We start from the raw sequence: 27,215 nt of genomic DNA, 5'->3' as shown, positions 1-27,215 counted from the left end.
ATACATGTCATACACATCACATACATGCTACACACATATGTCATGCATGTCACACACATGTTACATTAATATGACACACATATGACATGCATGTTGCACATATCTTACATACATGTTACACACATATGGCATGCATATGACATGCATGGTACACACATGTTACATACATGTTACACATATGACACACAATACACATATGGCATACATATCACACATATTACATACGTGTTACACACATATTACACAGATTATACATACATATGACATACATGTTGAATGCATGTTACATACATGTCATACACTTATGAAATACATGTTACACACGTTACATACATATGACACACATGACATACATGTTACGTACATGTCACATACACACAATGAATGCAGAGCATGGAATGTAGACTGTCATGCCTCTTTTTAGTCCTTAGCAAGAGCACTTTCACAGGTAGCATGGCCGAGCGGTCTAAGGCGCTGGATTTAGGCTCCAGTCTCTTTGGAGGCGTGGGTTCAAATCCCACTGCTGCCAAGCTCTTTTAACAAATGCCTATCCTTGATTGCTCAAGCGTCTCTGAAGTTTCTGCTGCACTTTGCTGGCATTCCTTGCTCAACACACTGGAATCTCAGAACAGCAGCATTAGGAAATTGCATGCTTTGGTTGAGAAGTCTTCCAAAAGGGCACACTTCTGATGAGATGACTAGTGAAATCTTGTCAACGTTACAAAACAAGTCCAACTGAACGTGATTACCTCTCCTGTAAGCTAGATTCCACATTAACACTTTAAGTGTGGACACCAAAAAACAAGCAGTACTAATGAAAAGCTGGCACACTTTTCAGCAGAGTGCCAAGTGAACTTGCCACAGAATGCTGCACCCAAAGTCCACTCTCAAGTGTAAAGTGACCACCACCTGCTGCCTCAGAAAGAGGACTGAAACACATAAGGTGGCATCTTGGCCATCTCCGTGAAACTTCAACTACCTTTTATAATGGATAAAGTGGTGAATACTTGTAGTTTAGAGTTCTGAGGCCTCCAGCTCAAGCAATGAATGCAGAGCATGGAATGTCCCACCCCATTTTAGTCGATAACGTGTTCATTTTTATGGGTAGCATGGCCGAGCGGTCTAAGGCGCTGGATTAAGGCTCCAGTCTCTTTGGGGGTGTGGGTTCGAATCCCACTGCTGCCAAACTCCTTTTAACAAAATCCCTACCCTCTAGGGCTCAAGCTTCTCTGATCTTGCTCCTGCAATTTACTGCAGTTCCTTTCCCAACTCACTGGAATCTCAAAAAACACTTACCTCTCTGCTTTAGCAGCATTAGAAAAGCTGCAATCATTGCATGTTTTGTTTGATACATGATACATACATATAATATGCATGTTGTGCACCTATTACATACATGCTACACACACTACACACATATGACATACATGTTACACACATGTGACACACGTGCTACTTACATATTACACACATAGTTCACACATATTACACAAATGTTACATACATATGATATACATGTTGCATGCATGTTACATACATGTCACACTCATGTTACACACCATTTAGACACAATTTTACACACATGTCACATGCATGTTACACATATTACACACATATAACATACATGTCATACACATCACATACATGCTACACACATATGCCATGCATGTCACACACATGTTACATTAATATGACACACATATGACATGCATGTTGCACATATCTTACATACATGTTACACACATATGGCATGCATATGACATGCATGGTACACACATGTTACATACATGTTACACATATGACACACAATACACATATGGCATACATATCACACATATTACATACGTGTTACACACATATTACACAGATTATACATACATATGACATACATGTTGAATGCATGTTACATACATGTCATACACTTATGAAATACATGTTACACACGTTACATACATATGACACACATGACATACATGTTACGTACATGTCACATACACACAATGAATGCAGAGCATGGAATGTAGACTGTCATGCCTCTTTTTAGTCCTTAGCAAGAGCACTTTCACAGGTAGCATGGCCGAGCGGTCTAAGGCGCTGGATTTAGGCTCCAGTCTCTTTGGAGGCGTGGGTTCAAATCCCACTGCTGCCAAGCTCTTTTAACAAATGCCTATCCTTGATTGCTCAAGCGTCTCTGAAGTTTCTGCTGCACTTTGCTGGCATTCCTTGCTCAACACACTGGAATCTCAGAACAGCAGCATTAGGAAATTGCATGCTTTGGTTGAGAAGTCTTCCAAAAGGGCACACTTCTGATGAGATGACTAGTGAAATCTTGTCAACGTTACAAAACAAGTCCAACTGAACGTGATTACCTCTCCTGTAAGCTAGATTCCACATTAACACTTTAAGTGTGGACACCAAAAAACAAGCAGTACTAATGAAAAGCTGGCACACTTTTCAGCAGAGTGCCAAGTGAACTTGCCACAGAATGCTGCACCCAAAGTCCACTCTCAAGTGTAAAGTGACCACTACCTGCTGCCTCAGAAAGAGGACTGAAACACATAAGGTGGCATCTTGGCCATCTCCCTGAAACTTCAACTACCTTTTATAATGGATAAAGTGGTGAATACTTGTAGTTTAGAGTTCTGAGGCCTCCAGCTCAAGCAATGAATGCAGAGCATGGAATGTCCCACCCCATTTTAGTCGATAACGTGTTCATTTTTATGGGTAGCATGGCCGAGCGGTCTAAGGCGCTGGATTAAGGCTCCAGTCTCTTTGGGGGCGTGGGGTTGAATCCCACTGCTGCCAAACTCCTTTTAACAAAATCCCTACCCTCTAGGGCTCAAGCTTCTCTGATCTTGCTCCTGCAATTTACTGCAGTTCCTTTCCCAACTCACTGGAATCTCAAAAAACACTTACCTCTCTGCTTTAGCAGCATTAGAAAAGCTGCAATCATTGCATGTTTTGTTTGATACATGATACATACATATAATATGCATGTTGTGCACATATTACATACATGCTACACACACTACACACATATGACATACATGTTACACACATGTGACACACGTGCTACTTACATATTACACACATAGTTCACACATATTACACAAATGTTACATACATATGATATACATGTTGCATGCATGTTACATACATGTCACACTCATGTTACACACCATTTAGACACAATTTTACACACATGTCACATGCATGTTACACATATTACACACATATAACATACATGTCATACACATCACATACATGCTACACACATATGTCATGCATGTCACACACATGTTACATTAATATGACACACATATGACATGCATGTTGCACATATCTTACATACATGTTACACACATATGGCATGCATATGACATGCATGGTACACACATGTTACATACATGTTACACATATGACACACAATACACATATGGCATACATATCACACATATTACATACGTGTTACACACATATTACACAGATTATACATACATATGACATACATGTTGAATGCATGTTACATACATGTCATACACTTATGAAATACATGTTACACACGTTACATACATATGACACACATGACATACATGTTACGTACATGTCACATACAAACAATGAATGCAGAGCATGGAATGTAGACTGTCATGCCTCTTTTTAGTCCTTAGCAAGAGTATTTTCACAGGTAGCATGGCCGAGCGGTCTAAGGCGCTGGATTTAGGCTCCAGTCTCTTTGGAGGTGTGGGTTCAAATCCCACTGCTGCCAAGCTCTTTTAACAAATGCCTATCCTTGATTGCTCAAGCGTCTCTGAAGTTTCTGCTGCACTTTGCTGGCATTCCTTGCTCAACACACTGGAATCTCAGAACAGCAGCATTAGGAAATTGCATGCTTTGGTTGAGAAGTCTTCCAAAAGGGCACACTTCTGATGAGATGACTAGTGAAATCTTGTCAACGTTACAAAACAAGTCCAACTGAACGTGATTACCTCTCCTGTAAGCTAGATTCCACATTAACACTTTAAGTGTGGACACCAAAAAACAAGCAGTACTAATGAAAAGCTGGCACACTTTTCAGCAGAGTGCCAAGTGAACTTGCCACAGAATGCTGCACCCAAAGTCCACTCTCAAGTGTAAAGTGACCACCACCTGCTGCCTCAGAAAGAGGACTGAAACACATAAGGTGGCATCTTGGCCATCTCCGTGAAACTTCAACTACCTTTTATAATGGATAAAGTGGTGAATACTTGTAGTTTAGAGTTCTGAGGCCTCCAGCTCAAGCAATGAATGCAGAGCATGGAATGTCCCACCCCATTTTAGTCGATAACGTGTTCATTTTTATGGGTAGCATGGCCGAGCGGTCTAAGGCGCTGGATTAAGGCTCCAGTCTCTTTGGGGGTGTGGGTTCGAATCCCACTGCTGCCAAACTCCTTTTAACAAAATCCCTACCCTCTAGGGCTCAAGCTTCTCTGATCTTGCTCCTGCAATTTACTGCAGTTCCTTTCCCAACTCACTGGAATCTCAAAAAACACTTACCTCTCTGCTTTAGCAGCATTAGAAAAGCTGCAATCATTGCATGTTTTGTTTGATACATGATACATACATATAATATGCATGTTGTGCACCTATTACATACATGCTACACACACTACACACATATGACATACATGTTACACACATGTGACACACGTGCTACTTACATATTACACACATAGTTCACACATATTACACAAATGTTACATACATATGATATACATGTTGCATGCATGTTACATACATGTCACACTCATGTTACACACCATTTAGACACAATTTTACACACATGTCACATGCATGTTACACATATTACACACATATAACATACATGTCATACACATCACATACATGCTACACACATATGCCATGCATGTCACACACATGTTACATTAATATGACACACATATGACATGCATGTTGCACATATCTTACATACATGTTACACACATATGGCATGCATATGACATGCATGGTACACACATGTTACATACATGTTACACATATGACACACAATACACATATGGCATACATATCACACATATTACATACGTGTTACACACATATTACACAGATTATACATACATATGACATACATGTTGAATGCATGTTACATACATGTCATACACTTATGAAATACATGTTACACACGTTACATACATATGACACACATGACATACATGTTACGTACATGTCACATACACACAATGAATGCAGAGCATGGAATGTAGACTGTCATGCCTCTTTTTAGTCCTTAGCAAGAGCACTTTCACAGGTAGCATGGCCGAGCGGTCTAAGGCGCTGGATTTAGGCTCCAGTCTCTTTGGAGGCGTGGGTTCAAATCCCACTGCTGCCAAGCTCTTTTAACAAATGCCTATCCTTGATTGCTCAAGCGTCTCTGAAGTTTCTGCTGCACTTTGCTGGCATTCCTTGCTCAACACACTGGAATCTCAGAACAGCAGCATTAGGAAATTGCATGCTTTGGTTGAGAAGTCTTCCAAAAGGGCACACTTCTGATGAGATGACTAGTGAAATCTTGTCAACGTTACAAAACAAGTCCAACTGAACGTGATTACCTCTCCTGTAAGCTAGATTCCACATTAACACTTTAAGTGTGGACACCAAAAAACAAGCAGTACTAATGAAAAGCTGGCACACTTTTCAGCAGAGTGCCAAGTGAACTTGCCACAGAATGCTGCACCCAAAGTCCACTCTCAAGTGTAAAGTGACCACTACCTGCTGCCTCAGAAAGAGGACTGAAACACATAAGGTGGCATCTTGGCCATCTCCCTGAAACTTCAACTACCTTTTATAATGGATAAAGTGGTGAATACTTGTAGTTTAGAGTTCTGAGGCCTCCAGCTCAAGCAATGAATGCAGAGCATGGAATGTCCCACCCCATTTTAGTCGATAACGTGTTCATTTTTATGGGTAGCATGGCCGAGCGGTCTAAGGCGCTGGATTAAGGCTCCAGTCTCTTTGGGGGCGTGGGGTTGAATCCCACTGCTGCCAAACTCCTTTTAACAAAATCCCTACCCTCTAGGGCTCAAGCTTCTCTGATCTTGCTCCTGCAATTTACTGCAGTTCCTTTCCCAACTCACTGGAATCTCAAAAAACACTTACCTCTCTGCTTTAGCAGCATTAGAAAAGCTGCAATCATTGCATGTTTTGTTTGATACATGATACATACATATAATATGCATGTTGTGCACATATTACATACATGCTACACACACTACACACATATGACATACATGTTACACACATGTGACACACGTGCTACTTACATATTACACACATAGTTCACACATATTACACAAATGTTACATACATATGATATACATGTTGCATGCATGTTACATACATGTCACACTCATGTTACACACCATTTAGACACAATTTTACACACATGTCACATGCATGTTACACATATTACACACATATAACATACATGTCATACACATCACATACATGCTACACACATATGTCATGCATGTCACACACATGTTACATTAATATGACACACATATGACATGCATGTTGCACATATCTTACATACATGTTACACACATATGGCATGCATATGACATGCATGGTACACACATGTTACATACATGTTACACATATGACACACAATACACATATGGCATACATATCACACATATTACATACGTGTTACACACATATTACACAGATTATACATACATATGACATACATGTTGAATGCATGTTACATACATGTCATACACTTATGAAATACATGTTACACACGTTACATACATATGACACACATGACATACATGTTACGTACATGTCACATACAAACAATGAATGCAGAGCATGGAATGTAGACTGTCATGCCTCTTTTTAGTCCTTAGCAAGAGTATTTTCACAGGTAGCATGGCCGAGCGGTCTAAGGCGCTGGATTTAGGCTCCAGTCTCTTTGGAGGTGTGGGTTCAAATCCCACTGCTGCCAAGCTCTTTTAACAAATGCCTATCCTTGATTGCTCAAGCGTCTCTGAAGTTTCTGCTGCACTTTGCTGGCATTCCTTGCTCAACACACTGGAATCTCAGAACAGCAGCATTAGGAAATTGCATGCTTTGGTTGAGAAGTCTTCCAAAAGGGCACACTTCTGATGAGATGACTAGTGAAATCTTGTCAACGTTACAAAACAAGTCCAACTGAACGTGATTACCTCTCCTGTAAGCTAGATTCCACATTAACACTTTAAGTGTGGACACCAAAAAACAAGCAGTACTAATGAAAAGCTGGCACACTTTTCAGCAGAGTGCCAAGTGAACTTGCCACAGAATGCTGCACCCAAAGTCCACTCTCAAGTGTAAAGTGACCACCACCTGCTGCCTCAGAAAGAGGACTGAAACACATAAGGTGGCATCTTGGCCATCTCCGTGAAACTTCAACTACCTTTTATAATGGATAAAGTGGTGAATACTTGTAGTTTAGAGTTCTGAGGCCTCCAGCTCAAGCAATGAATGCAGAGCATGGAATGTCCCACCCCATTTTAGTCGATAACGTGTTCATTTTTATGGGTAGCATGGCCGAGCGGTCTAAGGCGCTGGATTAAGGCTCCAGTCTCTTTGGGGGCGTGGGTTCGATTCCCACTGCTGCCAAACTCCTTTTAACAAAATCCCTACCCTCTAGGGCTCAAGCTTCTCTGATCTTGCTCCTGCAATTTACTGCAGTTCCTTTCCCAACTCACTGGAATCTCAAAAAACACTTACCTCTCTGCTTTAGCAGCATTAGAAAAGCTGCAATCATTGCATGTTTTGTTTGATACATGATACATACATATAATATGCATGTTGTGCACATATTACATACATGCTACACACACTACACACATATGACATACATGTTACACACATGTGACACACGTGCTACTTACATATTACACACATAGTTCACACATATTACACAAATGTTACATACATATGATATACATGTTGCATGCATGTTACATACATGTCACACTCATGTTGCACACCATTTAGACACAATTTTACACACATGTCACATGCATGTTACACATATTACACACATATAACATACATGTCATACACATCACATACATGCTACACACATATGCCATGCATGTCACACACATGTTACATTAATATGACACACATATGACATGCATGTTGCACATATCTTACATACATGTTACACACATATGGCATGCATATGACATGCATGGTACACACATGTTACATACATGTTACACATATGACACACAATACACATATGGCATACATATCACACATATTACATACGTGTTACACACATATTACACAGATTATACATACATATGACATACATGTTGAATGCATGTTACATACATGTCATACACTTATGAAATACATGTTACACACGTTACATACATATGGCACACATGACATAAATGTTACATACATGTCACATACACACAATGAATGCAGAGCATGGAATGTAGACTGTCATGCCTCTTTTTAGTCCTTAGCAAGAGCACTCTCACAAGTAGCATGGCCGAGCGGTCTAAGGCACTGGATTTAGGCTCCAGTCTCTTTGGAGGCGTGGGTTCAAATCCCACTGCTGCCAAGCTCTTTTAACAAATGCCTATCCTTGATTGCTCAAGCGTCTCTGAAGTTTCTGCTGCACTTTGCTGGCATTCCTTGCTCAACACACTGGAATCTCAGAACAGCAGCATTAGGAAATTGCATGCTTTGGTTGAGAAGTCTTCCAAAAGGGCACACTTTTGATGAGATGACTAGTGAAATCTTGTCAACGTTACAAAACAAGTCCAACTGAACGTGATTACCTCTCCTGTAAGCTAGATTCCACATTAACACTTTAAGTGTGGACACCAAAAAACAAGCAGTACTAATGAAAAGCTGGCACACTTTTCAGCAGAGTGCCAAGTGAACTTGCCACAGAATGCTGCACCCAAAGTCCACTCTCAAGTGTAAAGTGACCACCACCTGCTGCCTCAGAAAGAGGACTGAAACACATAAGGTGGCATCTTGGCCATCTCCGTGAAACTTCAACTACCTTTTATAATGGATAAAGTGGTGAATACTTGTAGTTTAGAGTTCTGAGGCCTCCAGCTCAAGCAATGAATGCAGAGCATGGAATGTCCCACCCCATTTTAGTCGATAACGTGTTCATTTTTATGGGTAGCATGGCCGAGCGCTCTAAGGTGCTGGATTAAGGCTCCAGTCTCTTTGGGGGCGTGGGTTCGAATCCCACTGCTGCCAAACTCCTTTTAACAAAATCCCTACCCTCTAGGGCTCAAGCTTCTCTGATCTTGCTCCTGCAATTTACTGCAGTTCCTTTCCCAACTCACTGGAATCTCAAAAAACACTTACCTCTCTGCTTTAGCAGCATTAGAAAAGCTGCAATCATTGCATGTTTTGTTTGATACATGATACATACATATAATATGCATGTTGTGCACATATTACATGCATGCTACACACACTACACACATATGACATACATGTTACACACATGTGACACACGTGCTACTTACATATTACACACATAGTTCACACATATTACACAAATGTTACATACATATGATATACATGTTGCATGCATGTTACATACATGTCACACTCATGTTACACACCATTTAGACACAATTTTACACACATGTCACATGCATGTTACACATATTACACACATATAACATACATGTCATACACATCACATACATGCTACACACATATGCCATGCATGTCACACACATGTTACATTAATATGACACACATATGACATGCATGTTGCACATATCTTACATACATGTTACACACATATGGCATGCATATGACATGCATGGTACACACATGTTACATACATGTTACACATATGACACACAATACACATATGGCATACATATCACACATATTACATACGTGTTACACACATATTACACAGATTATACATACATATGACATACATGTTGAATGCATGTTACATACATGTCATACACTTATGAAATACATGTTACACATGTTACATACATATGACACACATGACATAAATGTTACATACATGTCACATACACACAATGAATGCAGAGCATGGAATGTAGACTGTCATGCCTCTTTTTAGTCCTTAGCAAGAGCACTTTCACAGGTAGCATGGCCGAGCGGTCTAAGGCACTGGATTTAGGCTCCAGTCTCTTTGGAGGCGTGGGTTCAAATCCCACTGCTGCCAAGCTCTTTTAACAAATGCCTATCCTTGATTGCTCAAGCGTCTCTGAAGTTTCTGCTGCACTTTGCTGGCATTCCTTGCTCAACACACTGGAATCTCAGAACAGCAGCATTAGGAAATTGCATGCTTTGGTTGAGAAGTCTTCCAAAAGGGCACACTTCTGATGAGATGACTAGTGAAATCTTGTCAACGTTACAAAACAAGTCCAACTGAACGTGATTACCTCTCCTGTAAGCTAGATTCCACATTAACACTTTAAGTGTGGACACCAAAAAACAAGCAGTACTAATGAAAAGCTGGCACACTTTTCAGCAGAGTGCCAAGTGAACTTGCCACAGAATGCTGCACCCAAAGTCCACTCTCAAGTGTAAAGTGACCACCACCTGCTGCCTCAGAAAGAGGACTGAAACACATAAGGTGGCATCTTGGCCATCTCCGTGAAACTTCAACTACCTTTTATAATGGATAAAGTGGTGAATACTTGTAGTTTAGAGTTCTGAGGCCTCCAGCTTAAGCAATGAATGCAGAGCATGGAATGTCCCACCCCATTTTAGTCGATAACATGTTCATTTTTATGGGTAGCATGGCCGAGCGGTCTAAGGCGCTGGATTAAGGCTCCAGTCTCTTTGGGGGCGTGGGTTCGAATCCCACTGCTGCCAAACTCCTTTTAACAAAATCCCTACCCTCTAGGGCTCAAGCTTCTCTTATCTTGCTCCTGCAATTTACTGCAGTTCCTTTCCCAACTCACTGGAATCTCAAAAAACACTTACATCTCTGCTTTAGCAGCATTAGAAAAGCTGCAATCATTGCATGTTTTGTTTGATACATGATACATACATATAATATGCATGTTGTGCACATATTACATACATGCTACACACACTACACACATATGACATACATGTTACACACATGTGACACACGTGCTACTTACATATTACACACATAGTTCACACATATTACACAAATGTTACATACATATGATATACATGTTGCATGCATGTTACATACATGTCACACTCATGTTACACACCATTTAGACACAATTTTACACACATGTCACATGCATGTTACACATATTACACACATATAACATACATGTCATACACATCACATACATGCTACACACATATGCCATGCATGTCACACACATGTTACATTAATATGACACACATATGACATGCATGTTGCACATATCTTACATACATGTTACACACATATGGCATGCATATGACATGCATGGTACACACATGTTACATACATGTTACACATATGACACACAATACACATATGGCATACATATCAAACATATTACATACGTGTTACACACATATTACACAGATTATACATACATATGACATACATGTTGAATGCATGTTACATACATGTCATACACTTATGAAATACATGTTACACACGTTACATACATATGACACACATGACATACATGTTACGTACATGTCACATACACACAATGAATGCAGAGCATGGAATGTAGACTGTCATGCCTCTTTTTAGTCCTTAGCAATAGCACTTTCACAGGTAGCATGGCCGAGCGGTCTAAGGCGCTGGATTTAGGCTCCAGTCTCTTTGGAGGCGTGGGTTCAAATCCCTCTGCTGCCAAGCTCTTTTAACAAATGCCTATCCTTGATTGCTCAAGCGTCTCTGAAGTTTCTGCTGCACTTTGCTGGCATTCCTTGCTCAACACACTGGAATCTCAGAACAGCAGCATTAGGAAATTGCATGCTTTGGTTGAGAAGTCTTCCAAAAGGGCACACTTCTGATGAGATGACTAGTGAAATCTTGTCAACGTTACAAAACAAGTCCAACTGAACGTGATTACCTCTCCTGTAAGCTAGATTCCACATTAACACTTTAAGTGTGGACACCAAAAAACAAGCAGTACTAATGAAAAGCTGGCACACTTTTCAGCAGAGTGCCAAGTGAACTTGCCACAGAATGCTGCACCCAAAGTCCACTCTCAAGTGTAAAGTGACCACCACCTGCTGCCTCAGAAAGAGGACTGAAACACATAAGGTGGCATCTTGGCCATCTCCGTGAAACTTCAACTACCTTTTATAATGGATAAAGTGGTGAATACTTGTAGTTTAGAGTTCTGAGGCCTCCAGCTCAAGCAATGAATGCAGAGCATGGAATGTCCCACCCCATTTTAGTCGATAACGTGTTAATTTTTATGGGTAGCATGGCCGAGCGGTCTAAGGCGCTGGATTAAGGCTCCAGTCTCTTTGGGGGCGTGGGTTCGAATCCCACTGCTGCCAAACTCCTTTTAACAAAATCCCTACCCTCTAGGGCTCAAGCTTCTCTGATCTTGCTCCTGCAATTTACTGCAGTTCCTTTCCCAACTCACTGGAATCTCAAAAAACACTTACATCTCTGCTTTAGCAGCATTAGAAAAGCTGCAATCATTGCATGTTTTGTTTGATACATGATACATACATATAATATGCATGTTGTGCACATATTACATACATGCTACACACACTACACACATATGACATACATGTTACACACATGTGACACACGTGCTACTTACATATTACACACATAGTTCACACATATTACACAAATAATACATACATATGATATACATGTTGCATGCATGTTACATACATGTCACACTCATGTTACACACCATTTAGACACAATTTTACACACATGTCACATGCATGTTACACATATTACACACATATAACATACATGTCATACACATCACATACATGCTACACACATATGCCATGCATGTCACACACATGTTACATTAATATGACACACATATGACATGCATGTTGCACATATCTTACATACATGTTACACACATATGGCATGCATATGACATGCATGGTACACACATGTTACATACATGTTACACATATGACACACAATACACATATGGCATACATATCACACATATTACATACGTGTTACACACATATTACACAGATTATACATACATATGACATACATGTTGAATGCATGTTACATACATGTCATACACTTATGAAATACATGTTACACACGTTACATACATATGACACACATGGCATACATGTTACGTACATGTCACATACAAACAATGAATGCAGAGCATGGAATGTAGACTGTCATGCCTCTTTTTAGTCCTTAGCAAGAGCACTTTCACAAGTAGCATGGCCGAGCGGTCTAAGGCGCTGGATTTAGGCTCCAGTCTCTTTGGAGGCGTGGGTTCAAATCCCACTGCTGCCAAGCTCTTGTAACAAATGCCTATCTTTGATTGCTCAAGCGTCTCTGAAGTTTCTGCTGCACTTTGCTGGCATTCCTTGCTCAACACACTGGAATCTCAGAACAGCAGCATTAGGAAATTGCATGCTTTGGTTGAGAAGTCTTCCAAAAGGGCACACTTTTGATGAGATGACTAGTGAAATCTTGTCAACGTTACAAAACAAGTCCAACTGAACGTGATTACCTCTCCTGTAAGCTAGATTCCACATTAACACTTTAAGTGTGGACACCAAAAAACAAGCAGTACTAATGAAAAGCTGGCACACTTTTCAGCAGAGTGCCAAGTGAACTTGCCACAGAATGCTGCACCCAAAGTCCACTCTCAAGTGTAAAGTGACCACCACCTGCTGCCTCAGAAAGAGGACTGAAACACATAAGTTGGCATCTTGGCCATCTCCGTGAAACTTCAACTACCTTTTATAATGGATAAAGTGGTGAATACTTGTAGTTTAGAGTTCTGAGGCCTCCAGCTCAAGCAATGAATGCAGAGCATGGAATGTCCCACCTGATTTTAGTCGATAACGTGCTCACTTTTATGGGTAGCATGGCCGAGCGGTCTAAGGCGCCGGATTAAGGCTCCAGTCTCTTTGGGGGCGTGGGTTCGAATCCCACTGCTGCCAAACTCCTTTTAACAAAATCCCTACCCTCTAGGGCTCAAGCTTCTCTGATCTTGCTCCTGCAATTTACTGCAGTTCCTTTCCCAACTCACTGGAATCTCAAAAAACACTTACCTCTCTGCTTTAGCAGCATTAGAAAAGCTGCAATCATTGCATGTTTTGTTTGATACATGATACATACATATAATATGCATGTTGTGCACATATTACATACATGCTACACACACTACACACATATGACATACATGTTACACACATGTGACACACGTGCTACTTACATATTACACACATAGTTCACACATATTACACAAATGTTACATACATATGATATACATGTTGCATGCATGTTACATACATGTCACACTCATGTTACACACCATTTAGACACAATTTTACACACATGTCACATGCATGTTACACATATTACACACATATAACATACATGTCATACACATCACATACATGCTACACACATATGCCATGCATGTCACACACATGTTACATTAATATGACACACATATGACATGCATGTTGCACATATCTTACATACATGTTACACACATATGGCATGCATATGACATGCATGGTACACACATGTTACATACATGTTACACATATGACACACAATACACATATGGCATACATATCACACATATTACATACGTGTTACACACATATTACACAGATTATACATACATATGACATACATGTTGAATGCATGTTACATACATGTCATACACTTATGAAATACATGTTACACATGTTACATACATATGACACACATGACATACATGTTACGTACATGTCACATACAAACAATGAATGCAGAGCATGGAATGTAGACTGTCATGCCTCTTTTTAGTCCTTAGCAAGAGCACTTTCACAGGTAGCATGGCCGAGCGGTCTAAGGCGCTGTATTTAGGCTCCAGTCTCTTTGGAGGTGTGGGTTCAAATCCCACTGCTGCCAAGCTCTTTTAACAAATGCCTATCCTTGATTGCTCAAGCGTCTCTGAAGTTTCTGCTGCACTTTGCTGGCATTCCTTGCTCAACACACTGGAATCTCAGAACAGCAGCATTAGGAAATTGCATGCTTTGGTTGAGAAGTCTTCCAAAAGGGCACACTTCTGATGAGATGACTAGTGAAATCTTGTCAACGTTACAAAACAAGTCCAACTGAACGTGATTACCTCTCCTGTAAGCTAGATTCCACATTAACACTTTAAGTGTGGACACCAAAAAACAAGCAGTACTAATGAAAAGCTGGCACACTTTTCAGCAGAGTGCCAAGTGAACTTGCCACAGAATGCTGCACCCAAAGTCCACTCTCAAGTGTAAAGTGACCACCACCTGCTGCCTCAGAAAGAGGACTGAAACACATAAGGTGGCATCTTGGCCATCTCCGTGAAACTTCAACTACCTTTTATAATGGATAAAGTGGTGAATACTTGTAGTTTAGAGTTCTGAGGCCTCCAGCTCAAGCAATGAATGCAGAGCATGGAATGTCCCACCCGATTTTAGTCGATAACGTGTTCATTTTTATGGGTAGCATGGCCGAGCGGTCTAAGGCGCTGGATTAAGGCTCCAGTCTCTTTGGGGGCGTGGGTTCGAATCCCACTGCTGCCAAACTCCTTTTAACAAAATCCCTACCCTCTAGGGCTCAAGCTTCTCTGATCTTGCTCCTGCAATTTACTGCAGTTCCTTTCCCAACTCACTGGAATCTCAAAAAACACTTACCTCTCTGCTTTAGCAGCATTAGAAAAGCTGCAATCATTGCATGTTTTGTTTGATACATGATACATGGCCGAGCGGTCTAAGGCGCTGGATTTAGGCTCCAGTCTCTTTGGAGGCGTGGGTTCAAATCCCACTGCTGCCAAGCTCTTTTAACAAATGCCTATCCTTGATTGCTCAAGCGTCTCTGAAGTTTCTGCTGCACTTTGCTGGCATTCCTTGCTCAACACACTGGAATCTCAGAACAGCAGCATTAGGAAATTGCATGCTTTGGTTGAGAAGTCTTCCAAAAGGGCACACTTCTGATGAGATGACTAGTGAAATCTTGTCAACGTTACAAAACAAGTCCAACTGAACGTGATTACCTCTCCTGTAAGCTAGATTCCACATTAACACTTTAAGTGTGGACACCAAAAAACAAGCAGTACTAATGAAAAGCTGGCACACTTTTCAGCAGAGTGCCAAGTGAACTTGCCACAGAATGCTGCACCCAAAGTCCACTCTCAAGTGTAAAGTGACCACCACCTGCTGCCTCAGAAAGAGGACTGAAACACATAAGGTGGCATCTTGGCCATCTCCGTGAAACTTCAACTACCTTTTATAATGGATAAAGTGGTGAATACTTGTAGTTTAGAGTTCTGAGGCCTCCAGCTCAAGCAATGAATGCAGAGCATGGAATGTCCCACCCGATTTTAGTCGATAACGTGTTTATTTTTGTGGGTAGCATGGCCGAGCGGTCTAAGGCGCTGGATTAAGGCTCCAGTCTCTTTGGGGGCGTGGGTTCGAATCCCACTGCTGCCAAACTCCTTTTAACAAAATCCCTACCCTCTAGGGCTCAAGCTTCTCTGATCTTGCTCCTGCAATTTACTGCAGTTCCTTTCCCAACTCACTGGAATCTCAAAAAACACTTACCTCTCTGCTTTAGCAGCATTAGAAAAGCTGCAATCATTGCATGTTTTGTTTGATACATGATACATACATATAATATGCATGTTGTGCACATATTACATACATGCTACACACACTACACACATATGACATACATGTTACACACATGTGACACACGTGCTACTTACATATTACACACATAGTTCACACATATTACACAAATGTTACATACATATGATATACATGTTACATACATGTCACACTCATGTTACACACCATTTAGACACAATTTTACACACATGTCACATGCATGTTACACATATTACACACATATAACATACATGTCATACACATCACATACATGCTACACACATATGCCATGCATGTCACACACATGTTACATTAATATGACACACATATGACATGCATGTTGCACATATCTTACATACATGTTACACACATATGGCATGCATATGACATGCATGGTACACACATGTTACATACATGTTACACATATGACACACAATACACATATGGCATACATATCACACATATTACATACGTGTTACACACATATTACACAGATTATACATACATATGACATACATGTTGAATGCATGTTACATACATGTCATACACTTATGAAATACATGTTACACACGTTACATACATATGACACACATGACATACGTGTTACGTACATGTCACATACACACAATGAATGCAGAGCATGGAATGTAGACTGTCATGCCTCTTTTTAGTCCTTAGCAAGAGCACTTTCACAGGTAGCATGGCCGAGCGGTCTAAGGCGCTGGATTTAGGCTCCAGTCTCTTTGGAGGCGTGGGTTCAAATCCCACTGCTGCCAAGCTCTTTTAACAAATGCCTATCCTTGATTGCTCAAGCGTCTCTGAAGTTTCTGCTGCACTTTGCTGGCATTCCTTGCTCAACACACTGGAATCTCAGAACAGCAGCATTAGGAAATTGCATGCTTTGGTTGAGAAGTCTTCCAAAAGGGCACACTTCTGATGAGATGACTAGTGAAATCTTGTCAACGTTACAAAACAAGTCCAACTGAACGTGATTACCTCTCCTGTAAGCTAGATTCCACATTAACACTTTAAGTGTGGACACCAAAAAACAAGCAGTACTAATGAAAAGCTGGCACACTTTTCAGCAGAGTGCCAAGTGAACTTGCCACAGAATGCTGCACCCAAAGTCCACTCTCAAGTGTAAAGTGACCACCACCTGCTGCCTCAGAAAGAGGACTGAAACACATAAGTTGGCATCTTGGCCATCTCCGTGAAACTTCAACTACCTTTTATAATGGATAAAGTGGTGAATACTTGTAGTTTAGAGTTCTGAGGCCTCCAGCTCAAGCAATGAATGCAGAGCATGGAATGTCCCACCTGATTTTAGTCGATAACGTGTTCACTTTTATGGGTAGCATGGCCGAGCGGTCTAAGGCGCCGGATTAAGGCTCCAGTCTCTTTGGGGGCGTGGGTTCGAATCCCACTGCTGCCAAACTCCTTTTAACAAAATCCCTACCCTCTAGGGCTCAAGCTTCTCTGATCTTGCTCCTGCAATTTACTGCAGTTCCTTTCCCAACTCACTGGAATCTCAAAAAACACTTACCTCTCTGCTTTAGCAGCATTAGAAAAGCTGCAATCATTGCATGTTTTGTTTGATACATGATACATACATATAATATGCATGTTGTGCACATATTACATACATGCTACACACACTACACACATATGACATACATGTTACACACATGTGACACACGTGCTACTTACATATTACACACATAGTTCACACATATTACACAAATGTTACATACATATGATATACATGTTGCATGCATGTTACATACATGTCACACTCATGTTACACACCATTTAGACACAATTTTACACACATGTCACATGCATGTTACACATATTACACACATATAACATACATGTCATACACATCACATACATGCTACACACATATGCCATGCATGTCACACACATGTTACATTAATATGACACACATATGACATGCATGTTGCACATATCTTACATACATGTTACACACATATGGCATGCATATGACATGCATGGTACACACATGTTACATACATGTTACACATATGACACACAATACACATATGGCATACATATCACACATATTACATACGTGTTACACACATATTACACAGATTATACATACATATGACATACATGTTGAATGCATGTTACATACATGTCATACACTTATGAAATACATGTTACACATGTTACATACATATGACACACATGACATACATGTTACGTACATGTCACATACAAACAATGAATGCAGAGCATGGAATGTAGACTGTCATGCCTCTTTTTAGTCCTTAGCAAGAGCACTTTCACAGGTAGCATGGCCGAGCGGTCTAAGGCGCTGTATTTAGGCTCCAGTCTCTTTGGAGGTGTGGGTTCAAATCCCACTGCTGCCAAGCTCTTTTAACAAATGCCTATCCTTGATTGCTCAAGCGTCTCTGAAGTTTCTGCTGCACTTTGCTGGCATTCCTTGCTCAACACACTGGAATCTCAGAACAGCAGCATTAGGAAATTGCATGCTTTGGTTGAGAAGTCTTCCAAAAGGGCACACTTCTGATGAGATGACTAGTGAAATCTTGTCAACGTTACAAAACAAGTCCAACTGAACGTGATTACCTCTCCTGTAAGCTAGATTCCACATTAACACTTTAAGTGTGGACACCAAAAAACAAGCAGTACTAATGAAAAGCTGGCACACTTTTCAGCAGAGTGCCAAGTGAACTTGCCACAGAATGCTGCACCCAAAGTCCACTCTCAAGTGTAAAGTGACCACCACCTGCTGCCTCAGAAAGAGGACTGAAACACATAAGGTGGCATCTTGGCCATCTCCGTGAAACTTCAACTACCTTTTATAATGGATAAAGTGGTGAATACTTGTAGTTTAGAGTTCTGAGGCCTCCAGCTCAAGCAATGAATGCAGAGCATGGAATGTCCCACCCGATTTTAGTCGATAACGTGTTCACTTTTATGGGTAGCATGGCCGAGCGGTCTAAGGCGCCGGATTAAGGCTCCAGTCTCTTTGGGGGCGTGGGTTCGAATCCCACTGCTGCCAAACTCCTTTTAACAAAATCCCTACCCTCTAGGGCTCAAGCTTCTCTGATCTTGCTCCTGCAATTTACTGCAGTTCCTTTCCCAACTCACTGGAATCTCAAAAAACACTTACCTCTCTGCTTTAGCAGCATTAGAAAAGCTGCAATCATTGCATGTTTTGTTTGATACATGATACATACATATAATATGCATGTTGTGCACATATTACATACATGCTACACACACTACACACATATGACATACATGTTACACACATGTGACACACGTGCTACTTACATATTACACACATAGTTCACACATATTACACAAATGTTACATACATATGATATACATGTTGCATGCATGTTACATACATGTCACACTCATGTTACACACCATTTAGACACAATTTTACACACATGTCACATGCATGTTACACATATTACACACATATAACATACATTTCATACACATCACATACATGCTACACACATATGCCATGCATGTCACACACATGTTACATTAATATGACACACATATGACATGCATGTTGCACATATCTTACATACATGTTACACACATATGGCATGCATATGACATGCATGGTACACACATGTTACATACATGTTACACATATGACACACAATACACATATGGCATACATATCACACATATTACATACGTGTTACACACATATTACACAGATTATACATACATATGACATACATGTTGAATGCATGTTACATACATGTCATACACTTATGAAATACATGTTACACACGTTACATACATATGACACACATGACATACATGTTACGTACATGTCACATACAAACAATGAATGCAGAGCATGGAATGTAGACTGTCATGCCTCTTTTTAGTCCTTAGCAAGAGCACTTTCACAGGTAGCATGGCCGAGCGGTCTAAGGCGCTGTATTTAGGCTCCAGTCTCTTTGGAGGTGTGGGTTCAAATCCCACTGCTGCCAAGCTCTTTTAACAAATGCCTATCCTTGATTGCTCAAGCGTCTCTGAAGTTTCTGCTGCACTTTGCTGGCATTCCTTGCTCAACACACTGGAATCTCAGAACAGCAGCATTAGGAAATTGCATGCTTTGGTTGAGAAGTCTTCCAAAAGGGCACACTTCTGATGAGATGACTAGTGAAATCTTGTCAACGTTACAAAACAAGTCCAACTGAACGTGATTACCTCTCCTGTAAGCTAGATTCCACATTAACACTTTAAGTGTGGACACCAAAAAACAAGCAGTACTAATGAAAAGCTGGCACACTTTTCAGCAGAGTGCCAAGTGAACTTGCCACAGAATGCTGCACCCAAAGTCCACTCTCAAGTGTAAAGTGACCACCACCTGCTGCCTCAGAAAGAGGACTGAAACACATAAGTTGGCATCTTGGCCATCTCCGTGAAACTTCAACTACCTTTTATAATGGATAAAGTGGTGAATACTTGTAGTTTAGAGTTCTGAGGCCTCCAGCTCAAGCAATGAATGCAGAGCATGGAATGTCCCACCTGATTTTAGTCGATAACGTGTTCACTTTTATGGGTAGCATGGCCGAGCGGTCTAAGGCGCCGGATTAAGGCTCCAGTCTCTTTGGGGGCGTGGGTTCGAATCCCACTGCTGCCAAACTCCTTTTAACAAAATCCCTACCCTCTAGGGCTCAAGCTTCTCTGATCTTGCTCCTGCAATTTACTGCAGTTCCTTTCCCAACTCACTGGAATCTCAAAAAACACTTACCTCTCTGCTTTAGCAGCATTAGAAAAGCTGCAATCATTGCATGTTTTGTTTGATACATGATACATACATATAATATGCATGTTGTGCACATATTACATACATGCTACACACACTACACACATATGACATACATGTTACACACATGTGACACACGTGCTACTTACATATTACACACATAGTTCACACATATTACACAAATGTTACATACATATGATATACATGTTGCATGCATGTTACATACATGTCACACTCATGTTACACACCATTTAGACACAATTTTACACACATGTCACATGCATGTTACACATATTACACACATATAACATACATGTCATACACATCACATACATGCTACACACATATGCCATGCATGTCACACACATGTTACATTAATATGACACACATATGACATGCATGTTGCACATATCTTACATACATGTTACACACATATGGCATGCATATGACATGCATGGTACACACATGTTACATACATGTTACACATATGACACACAATACACATATGGCATACATATCACACATATTACATACGTGTTACACACATATTACACAGATTATACATACATATGACATACATGTTGAATGCATGTTACATACATGTCATACACTTATGAAATACATGTTACACATGTTACATACATATGACACACATGACATACATGTTACGTACATGTCACATACAAACAATGAATGCAGAGCATGGAATGTAGACTGTCATGCCTCTTTTTAGTCCTTAGCAAGAGCACTTTCACAGGTAGCATGGCCGAGCGGTCTAAGGCGCTGTATTTAGGCTCCAGTCTCTTTGGAGGTGTGGGTTCAAATCCCACTGCTGCCAAGCTCTTTTAACAAATGCCTATCCTTGATTGCTCAAGCGTCTCTGAAGTTTCTGCTGCACTTTGCTGGCATTCCTTGCTCAACACACTGGAATCTCAGAACAGCAGCATTAGGAAATTGCATGCTTTGGTTGAGAAGTCTTCCAAAAGGGCACACTTCTGATGAGATGACTAGTGAAATCTTGTCAACGTTACAAAACAAGTCCAACTGAACGTGATTACCTCTCCTGTAAGCTAGATTCCACATTAACACTTTAAGTGTGGACACCAAAAAACAAGCAGTACTAATGAAAAGCTGGCACACTTTTCAGCAGAGTGCCAAGTGAACTTGCCACAGAATGCTGCACCCAAAGTCCACTCTCAAGTGTAAAGTGACCACCACCTGCTGCCTCAGAAAGAGGACTGAAACACATAAGTTGGCATCTTGGCCATCTCCGTGAAACTTCAACTACCTTTTATAATGGATAAAGTGGTGAATACTTGTAGTTTAGAGTTCTGAGGCCTCCAGCTCAAGCAATGAATGCAGAGCATGGAATGTCCCACCCGATTTTAGTCGATAACGTGTTCACTTTTATGGGTAGCATGGCCGAGCGGTCTAAGGCGCCGGATTAAGGCTCCAGTCTCTTTGGGGGCGTGGGTTCGAATCCCACTGCTGCCAAACTCCTTTTAACAAAATCCCTACCCTCTAGGGCTCAAGCTTCTCTGATCTTGCTCCTGCAATTTACTGCAGTTCCTTTCCCAACTCACTGGAATCTCAAAAAACACTTACCTCTCTGCTTTAGCAGCATTAGAAAAGCTGCAATCATTGCATGTTTTGTTTGATACATGATACATACATATAATATGCATGTTGTGCACATATTACATACATGCTACACACACTACACACATATGACATACATGTTACACACATGTGACACACGTGCTACTTACATATTACACACATAGTTCACACATATTACACAAATGTTACATACATATGATATACATGTTGCATGCATGTTACATACATGTCACACTCATGTTACACACCATTTAGACACAATTTTACACACATGTCACATGCATGTTACACATATTACACACATATAACATACATGTCATACACATCACATACATGCTACACACATATGCCATGCATGTCACACACATGTTACATTAATATGACACACATATGACATGCATGTTGCACATATCTTACATACATGTTACACACATATGGCATGCATATGACATGCATGGTACACACATGTTACATACATGTTACACATATGACACACAATACACATATGGCATACATATCACACATATTACATACGTGTTACACACATATTACACAGATTATACATACATATGACATACATGTTGAATGCATGTTACATACATGTCATACACTTATGAAATACATGTTACACACGTTACATACATATGACACACATGACATACATGTTACGTACATGTCACATACAAACAATGAATGCAGAGCATGGAATGTAGACTGTCATGCCTCTTTTTAGTCCTTAGCAAGAGCACTTTCACAGGTAGCATGGCCGAGCGGTCTAAGGCGCTGTATTTAGGCTCCAGTCTCTTTGGAGGTGTGGGTTCAAATCCCACTGCTGCCAAGCTCTTTTAACAAATGCCTATCCTTGATTGCTCAAGCGTCTCTGAAGTTTCTGCTGCACTTTGCTGGCATTCCTTGCTCAACACACTGGAATCTCAGAACAGCAGCATTAGGAAATTGCATGCTTTGGTTGAGAAGTCTTCCAAAAGGGCACACTTCTGATGAGATGACTAGTGAAATCTTGTCAACGTTACAAAACAAGTCCAACTGAACGTGATTACCTCTCCTGTAAGCTAGATTCCACATTAACACTTTAAGTGTGGACACCAAAAAACAAGCAGTACTAATGAAAAGCTGGCACACTTTTCAGCAGAGTGCCAAGTGAACTTGCCACAGAATGCTGCACCCAAAGTCCACTCTCAAGTGTAAAGTGACCACCACCTGCTGCCTCAGAAAGAGGACTGAAACACATAAGGTGGCATCTTGGCCATCTCCGTGAAACTTCAACTACCTTTTATAATGGATAAAGTGGTGAATACTTGTAGTTTAGAGTTCTGAGGCCTCCAGCTCAAGCAATGAATGCAGAGCATGGAATGTCCCACCCGATTTTAGTCGATAACGTGTTCATTTTTATGGGTAGCATGGCCGAGCGGTCTAAGGCGCTGGATTAAGGCTCCAGTCTCTTTGGGGGCGTGGGTTCGAATCCCACTGCTGCCAAACTCCTTTTAACAAAATCCCTACCCTCTAGGGCTCAAGCTTCTCTGATCTTGCTCCTGCAATTTACTGCAGTTCCTTTCCCAACTCACTGGAATCTCAAAAAACACTTACCTCTCTGCTTTAGCAGCATTAGAAAAGCTGCAATCATTGCATGTTTTGTTTGATACATGATACATACATATAATATGCATGTTGTGCACATATTACATACATGCTACACACACTACACACATATGACATACATGTTACACACATGTGACACACGTGCTACTTACATATTACACACATAGTTCACACATATTACACAAATGTTACATACATATGATATACATGTTGCATGCATGTTACATACATGTCACACTCATGTTACACACCATTTAGACACAATTTTACACACATGTCACATGCATGTTACACATATTACACACATATAACATACATGTCATACACATCACATACATGCTACACACATATGCCATGCATGTCACACACATGTTACATTAATATGACACACATATGACATGCATGTTGCACATATCTTACATACATGTTACACACATATGGCATGCATATGACATGCATGGTACACACATGTTACATACATGTTACACATATGACACACAATACACATATGGCATACATATCACACATATTACATACGTGTTACACACATATTACACAGATTATACATACATATGACATACATGTTGAATGCATGTTACATACATGTCATACACTTATGAAATACATGTTACACACGTTACATACATATGACACACATGACATAAATGTTACATACATGTCACATACACACAATGAATGCAGAGCATGGAATGTAGACTGTCATGCCTCTTTTTAGTCCTTAGCAAGAGCATTCTCACAAGTAGCATGGCCGAGCGGTCTAAGGCGCAGGATTTAGGCTCCAGTCTCTTTGGAGGCGTGGGTTCAAATCCCACTGCTGCCAAGTTCTTTTAACAAATGCCTATCCTTGATTGCTCAAGCGTCTCTGAAGTTTCTGCTGCACTTTGCTGGCATTCCTTGCTCAACACACTGGAATCTCAGAACAGCAGCATTAGGAAATTGCATGCTTTGGTTGAGAAGTCTTCCAAAAGGGCACACTTCTGATGAGATGACTAGTGAAATCTTGTCAACGTTACAAAACAAGTCCAACTGAACGTGATTACCTCTCCTGTAAGCTAGATTCCACATTAACACTTTAAGTGTGGACACCAAAAAACAAGCAGTACTAATGAAAAGCTGGCACACTTTTCAGCAGAGTGCCAAGTGAACTTGCCACAGAATGCTGCACCCAAAGTCCACTCTCAAGTGTAAAGTGACCACCACCTGCTGCCTCAGAAAGAGGACTGAAACACATAAGGTGGCATCTTGGCCATCTCCGTGAAACTTCGACTACCTTTTATAATGGATAAAGTGGTGAATACTTGTAGTTTAGAGTTCTGAGGCCTCCAGCTCAAGCAATGAATGCAGAGCATGGAATGTCCCACCCGATTTTAGTCGATAACGTGTTTATTTTTGTGGGTAGCATGGCCGAGCGGTCTAAGGCGCTGGATTAAGGCTCCAGTCTCTTTGGGGGCGTGGGTTCGAATCCCACTGCTGCCAAACTCCTTTTAACAAAATCCCTACCCTCTAGGGCTCAAGCTTCTCTGATCTTGCTCCTGCAATTTACTGCAGTTCCTTTCCCAACTCACTGGAATCTCAAAAAACACTTACCTCTCTGCTTTAGCAGCATTAGAAAAGCTGCAATCATTGCATGTTTTGTTTGATACATGATACATACATATAATATGCATGTTGTGCACATATTACATACATGCTACACACACTACACACATATGACATACATGTTACACACATGTGACACACGTGCTACTTACATATTACACACATAGTTCACACATATTACACAAATGTTACATACATATGATATACATGTTACATACATGTCACACTCATGTTACACACCATTTAGACACAATTTTACACACATGTCACATGCATGTTACACATATTACACACATATAACATACATGTCATACACATCACATACATGCTACACACATATGCCATGCATGTCACACACATGTTACATTAATATGACACACATATGACATGCATGTTGCACATATCTTACATACATGTTACACACATATGGAATGCATATGACATGCATGGTACACACATGTTACATACATGTTACACATATGACACACAATACACATATGGCATACATATCACACATATTACATACGTGTTACACACATATTACACAGATTATACATACATATGACATACATGTTGAATGCATGTTACATACATGTCATACACTTATGAAATACATGTTACACACGTTACATACATATGACACACATGACATAAATGTTACATACATGTCACATACACACAATGAATGCAGAGCATGGAATGTAGACTGTCA

General features: G+C 40.5%; 24 non-coding genes across 24 annotated transcripts; all 24 read left to right on the top strand.

The window, feature by feature from the left end:
• Positions 1 to 447: 447 nt before the first annotated feature.
• On the top strand, positions 448 to 529 carry TRNAL-UAG (transfer RNA leucine (anticodon UAG)). Its single transcript has one exon. It is a non-coding gene; the product is annotated as a tRNA-Leu (tRNA).
• Positions 530 to 1,103: 574 nt separating this feature from the next.
• Positions 1,104 to 1,185, top strand: TRNAL-AAG (transfer RNA leucine (anticodon AAG)). Its single transcript has one exon. It is a non-coding gene; the product is annotated as a tRNA-Leu (tRNA).
• Positions 1,186 to 2,067: 882 nt separating this feature from the next.
• Positions 2,068 to 2,149, top strand: TRNAL-UAG (transfer RNA leucine (anticodon UAG)). The gene has a single exon. It is a non-coding gene; the product is annotated as a tRNA-Leu (tRNA).
• Positions 2,150 to 3,687: 1,538 nt separating this feature from the next.
• Positions 3,688 to 3,769, top strand: TRNAL-UAG (transfer RNA leucine (anticodon UAG)). Its single transcript has one exon. It is a non-coding gene; the product is annotated as a tRNA-Leu (tRNA).
• Positions 3,770 to 4,343: 574 nt separating this feature from the next.
• TRNAL-AAG (transfer RNA leucine (anticodon AAG)) lies at positions 4,344 to 4,425 on the top strand. Its single transcript has one exon. It is a non-coding gene; the product is annotated as a tRNA-Leu (tRNA).
• An 882-nt stretch (positions 4,426 to 5,307) lies between these two features.
• On the top strand, positions 5,308 to 5,389 carry TRNAL-UAG (transfer RNA leucine (anticodon UAG)). The gene has a single exon. It is a non-coding gene; the product is annotated as a tRNA-Leu (tRNA).
• A 1,538-nt stretch (positions 5,390 to 6,927) lies between these two features.
• On the top strand, positions 6,928 to 7,009 carry TRNAL-UAG (transfer RNA leucine (anticodon UAG)). Its single transcript has one exon. It is a non-coding gene; the product is annotated as a tRNA-Leu (tRNA).
• A 574-nt stretch (positions 7,010 to 7,583) lies between these two features.
• TRNAL-AAG (transfer RNA leucine (anticodon AAG)) lies at positions 7,584 to 7,665 on the top strand. Its single transcript has one exon. It is a non-coding gene; the product is annotated as a tRNA-Leu (tRNA).
• An 882-nt stretch (positions 7,666 to 8,547) lies between these two features.
• TRNAL-UAG (transfer RNA leucine (anticodon UAG)) lies at positions 8,548 to 8,629 on the top strand. Its single transcript has one exon. It is a non-coding gene; the product is annotated as a tRNA-Leu (tRNA).
• A 1,538-nt stretch (positions 8,630 to 10,167) lies between these two features.
• TRNAL-UAG (transfer RNA leucine (anticodon UAG)) lies at positions 10,168 to 10,249 on the top strand. The gene has a single exon. It is a non-coding gene; the product is annotated as a tRNA-Leu (tRNA).
• Positions 10,250 to 10,823: 574 nt separating this feature from the next.
• TRNAL-AAG (transfer RNA leucine (anticodon AAG)) lies at positions 10,824 to 10,905 on the top strand. The gene has a single exon. It is a non-coding gene; the product is annotated as a tRNA-Leu (tRNA).
• Positions 10,906 to 11,787: 882 nt separating this feature from the next.
• TRNAL-UAG (transfer RNA leucine (anticodon UAG)) lies at positions 11,788 to 11,869 on the top strand. Its single transcript has one exon. It is a non-coding gene; the product is annotated as a tRNA-Leu (tRNA).
• Positions 11,870 to 12,443: 574 nt separating this feature from the next.
• Positions 12,444 to 12,525, top strand: TRNAL-AAG (transfer RNA leucine (anticodon AAG)). The gene has a single exon. It is a non-coding gene; the product is annotated as a tRNA-Leu (tRNA).
• An 882-nt stretch (positions 12,526 to 13,407) lies between these two features.
• On the top strand, positions 13,408 to 13,489 carry TRNAL-UAG (transfer RNA leucine (anticodon UAG)). The gene has a single exon. It is a non-coding gene; the product is annotated as a tRNA-Leu (tRNA).
• A 574-nt stretch (positions 13,490 to 14,063) lies between these two features.
• On the top strand, positions 14,064 to 14,145 carry TRNAL-AAG (transfer RNA leucine (anticodon AAG)). Its single transcript has one exon. It is a non-coding gene; the product is annotated as a tRNA-Leu (tRNA).
• A 1,538-nt stretch (positions 14,146 to 15,683) lies between these two features.
• On the top strand, positions 15,684 to 15,765 carry TRNAL-AAG (transfer RNA leucine (anticodon AAG)). Its single transcript has one exon. It is a non-coding gene; the product is annotated as a tRNA-Leu (tRNA).
• Positions 15,766 to 16,589: 824 nt separating this feature from the next.
• Positions 16,590 to 16,671, top strand: TRNAL-AAG (transfer RNA leucine (anticodon AAG)). Its single transcript has one exon. It is a non-coding gene; the product is annotated as a tRNA-Leu (tRNA).
• An 871-nt stretch (positions 16,672 to 17,542) lies between these two features.
• TRNAL-UAG (transfer RNA leucine (anticodon UAG)) lies at positions 17,543 to 17,624 on the top strand. The gene has a single exon. It is a non-coding gene; the product is annotated as a tRNA-Leu (tRNA).
• Positions 17,625 to 18,198: 574 nt separating this feature from the next.
• Positions 18,199 to 18,280, top strand: TRNAL-AAG (transfer RNA leucine (anticodon AAG)). Its single transcript has one exon. It is a non-coding gene; the product is annotated as a tRNA-Leu (tRNA).
• Positions 18,281 to 19,818: 1,538 nt separating this feature from the next.
• Positions 19,819 to 19,900, top strand: TRNAL-AAG (transfer RNA leucine (anticodon AAG)). The gene has a single exon. It is a non-coding gene; the product is annotated as a tRNA-Leu (tRNA).
• A 1,538-nt stretch (positions 19,901 to 21,438) lies between these two features.
• TRNAL-AAG (transfer RNA leucine (anticodon AAG)) lies at positions 21,439 to 21,520 on the top strand. The gene has a single exon. It is a non-coding gene; the product is annotated as a tRNA-Leu (tRNA).
• Positions 21,521 to 23,058: 1,538 nt separating this feature from the next.
• Positions 23,059 to 23,140, top strand: TRNAL-AAG (transfer RNA leucine (anticodon AAG)). The gene has a single exon. It is a non-coding gene; the product is annotated as a tRNA-Leu (tRNA).
• Positions 23,141 to 24,678: 1,538 nt separating this feature from the next.
• On the top strand, positions 24,679 to 24,760 carry TRNAL-AAG (transfer RNA leucine (anticodon AAG)). The gene has a single exon. It is a non-coding gene; the product is annotated as a tRNA-Leu (tRNA).
• Positions 24,761 to 26,298: 1,538 nt separating this feature from the next.
• Positions 26,299 to 26,380, top strand: TRNAL-AAG (transfer RNA leucine (anticodon AAG)). Its single transcript has one exon. It is a non-coding gene; the product is annotated as a tRNA-Leu (tRNA).
• Positions 26,381 to 27,215: the final 835 nt, after the last annotated feature.

This window comes from Lithobates pipiens, unplaced genomic scaffold (genome assembly GCF_037356315.1).
Source record: "Lithobates pipiens isolate NorthernLeopardFrog02 unplaced genomic scaffold, aLitPip1_a1.2 Scaffold_28, whole genome shotgun sequence".
In the NCBI taxonomy this organism is placed as follows: Eukaryota; Metazoa; Chordata; class Amphibia; order Anura; family Ranidae; genus Lithobates; species Lithobates pipiens.
This window is presented reverse-complemented; position numbering and strand designations above follow the sequence as displayed.